General features: G+C 41.4%; 1 pseudogene; it reads left to right on the forward strand.

The window, feature by feature from the left end:
- Nucleotides 1-1,982: 1,982 nt before the first annotated feature.
- On the forward strand, nt 1,983-2,619 carry LOC134477443 (immunoglobulin heavy variable 3-74-like; annotated as a pseudogene).
- Nucleotides 2,620-3,443: the final 824 nt, after the last annotated feature.

Below are 3,443 nucleotides of genomic sequence, written 5' to 3' on the forward strand. Positions count from 1 at the left end.
AATTCATTAAAAACAATGATACTAAGAGCCAAGTCAGAGACTTCAATAATTATTAATTTTTCAGTTGATCATAAATTCTGTGAACTAATTTTTCTAAAATATATTCTAAGCCAAAATTACCAATAAATGTCACACATTTTGAATGTTTTATAATATAAAATAGGATAGATGGTGTGAGGTAAAACTGATGCAGTGCAGGAGGGCAGGTTTGGTACACCTGGGGGCATCCCTGAACTGTCCTGTGCAGCCCCTGGACTCATCTTCCATCACTGCATGATGAAATGGGCCTACCAGCTCCACGAATGGGTCTACCAACACTCACTGTGATGATGACACACACTGTGCCACCCTGTGAAGGGCTGATTCATGATCTCCAGAGACAGTAACAAAGGCCCACTGCATCTACAGAGGAGCAGCCACAGATCTGGGGACACAGCCATGTGTTACCATGTGAGAGACACAGTGCAGAGACCTCATTGTGATCCCAGACACAAAACTTCTTACAACGGCACTAAAGACCAGCAGGCAACAGTTAGGTTACAGAGAGCGCACAGGACCTACATCAAGAGAAGATTTAGAAGAAGTTGAGGTACAGTTTCTTTCAGTATCCAAAACTTCTCTGTATAATACTTTACCCCAGATACTCCAAATTCATGTGTCTGTTTCACCTTGGAAGTCTCTCAGTTAGACATGATTGTTTGTCAAGAATTTATTCTTCTTTATAGCTTAATAGTAGTCCATAATGTACAAATAATATATTTTCTTTATCAATTCCTATGTTTATGGTATACTGGCTACTTCCAAGATTTAGCTATGACTAATTGTGTTGCTGTACACATTGTTATGCATGCAAATGCTGTAATTCAATTTTTTAGCTCTTTGATAGAGTTGTGCAAAATGGGAATAGCTGTATCATGTGTAATTTCTACCACCAGTTCTTCGAAGAATGGAAATTAGTTTCCATTTGCAGGGATAGTGTAGCAGTGTTCATAAGATGCAAAGTTAACAAGTTGCATCTTTAGGATGCAACCTGAAGATGGTCATAAAATGCCTGATGACTTGGTGTGGGAGGGAAGCAGGGAGAAAAGGATTGCAGAGCAGCCAACCTCATGACATACTGATGATGACATATGTGCTCCCTGCTTCAGAAATGTGTGGTTGTGAAAGTATCCATGTGTGTTAATACTTCTCAGGGGTCCACTTTACATATAGGCAGTTGATGCCATATATCTAGTGAAGCTTTTACAAATAAAAAGTATCTGAAAATATAAGAAGAGTGAGAGAGATAACAACAGTCAACAAAGAGAAAGCCGCTAACAGGAACCAACACTTTCACTGTTCGGTTTCCTTTCTGAAAGCAGCAAAAGGCAGCAAAGTCACACAAGCTCTCACCACAGGGAGAGGGTTCGTGAACCTCAGGAGGTGCATTCTTGTGTCCAGGAGCTGGACCAGGAAGCAGTTTGTTCACAATAGAGGAGAGCACAGGGCCAGATGGAGGGCATAACCTTATAAGACATGGGATCCTATGGAGATGGTGCAACAGTTTATGACACTTTCATCATTTTACATAGTCACAAAGTAAGAAGCACCAATTAAAAATCCATGATCTGTGTATATGCAGAAAAGTGAAATGAGCGGGGCTCAGGATTTAGCTCAGCTGCATAAGTTCCTGCCTTGCAAGCAGGCAGTCTTAAGTTCGATCCCTAGTACCGATAAAAATGGAAAAAGACAAAAAAAAAGTGAATTGAGCTCAAGTGATACACACAGAAGAAGACTCTATTACATAATGATTTTTAGTGCTACCATTGTTACCGAACTCCCTCAGGACACCCCCAGCTGCTGTGTGCCATGCTCTTTCTAAGATATCCATCCAGAGAGCTGCCTATATAGCAGGAGTCCATGCAAATAGGGCCTCCCTGTGCTGAGGAAAACCAGTCAAGCACTCACCCTGCAGCTCTGCAGAGGAGTCTATTCATCCCTGCATGCCCAGCTGTTCCCACTTGGTGATCAGGACTGAGCAGAGTCTCACCACGGAGTTCACAGTGATCATGGTTTTACTTTTAGCTGTATTAAAAGGTAATTCATGAAAAAGAAGAGAAAATGAGTGTATGAGAGGCACAAGTGGGATAAACAGTGGACCTGTGTGACAGTTTCATGAGCAGGATGTCTCTGTGTTTCCAGGTGTCTAGGCTGAGGTGCAGCTGATGGAGGAGTCCAGAGGTGGCTTGGTGCAGCCTGGGGGGTCCCTGAGACTCTCTGGCATGGCCTCTGGATTCACCTTCAGTAACTGGATGAACTGGATGTGCCGGGCTTTAGGGAAAGGGGCTGGAGTGGATCTCAGAGATCAATGGTGGTAGTAGTACTATAAACTACATAGTCTCCGTGAAGGGCCGATTCACCGTTTCCAGAGACAACAGCAAGAACATGTTGTATCTGCAGATGAGCAGCTTGAGAATGGAGGACACCGCTGGGTATTATTGTGCTACAAGCTCAGTGAGAGAATGTCACTGTGAGTCCAGAGAGAAACCTTGCTGCAGGACCCCTTTCGGCCAGCAGGGAGCAATGAGGATCCATGAGCAGAGGACAGGAGCAAGTGCAGTGCCAGCAGATGGGGATTAAGGGCTTCCTGTTGGCCTCTGGGGTTTCCTCAGAGGAATCATATCACAAGAAGAGACTAGAGATACACAGTCTTCAGATAACTTACGAAGTATCCATGATACGAGTTTAGTTACATGTATTTTTTTCTTTTTCTTAATTTCTATCATATGAATTTTCTTAAAAATCTCATAACCTGAAAGTGACTTGCCCATGTTGAGAAATGTCTTTTGAATACCTAATCATTATCTACAATGAAGCTGTTATTTTTCGCATCGTGAGGAGAGGTTGTCTATTTCAAGAGTAAATTTTTGAGATTAGGAAATTAAATCCTTCTCACCCCTCCCCACAGGATCTGAGACCTTGCAGCTCTTTAGTCTCCTTGGCACCTAAGGAGACCTGGTTCCCAGGCTCTGCCCTGCACCATGAGGAGCTCTGTGCTCAGGAGAGAGGGAAGAGGGGCAGCAAGACTGGACACAGGGCTGTGTCCAGGAACCATGTTGATCTATTTTTGCAAAAATTATCTGCCTGTAATTTTATTTACATTATTTAGAATTTAGGAATTTATAAAATATATGTTAACATTCTTCTTTGGTTTCCTTTCCCACCCCCTCTGTTTCTGTATTTGTCTCTTTTTCTGGAATACACATACATAGATTTCCATTTACACAAAAGCTTTGTAATATATAATATGAAAATAAAATGCTGTTTCATAATATTCATTTTACTTTCTAAACATTCTCAAATCTATGGCTTTATAATTTTTATGTAAGTTCATTCTGTATTCATTAATCACATATATTTTCCTAACTCTTTATAAAATTGTCAGATATACCTCTATACATAAT

Source organism: Cavia porcellus, unplaced genomic scaffold, assembly GCF_034190915.1.
Source record: "Cavia porcellus strain 051 isolate PalLab524CR breed Dunkin Hartley unplaced genomic scaffold, mCavPor4.1 scaffold_8, whole genome shotgun sequence".
Taxonomy (NCBI): Eukaryota; Metazoa; Chordata; class Mammalia; order Rodentia; family Caviidae; genus Cavia; species Cavia porcellus.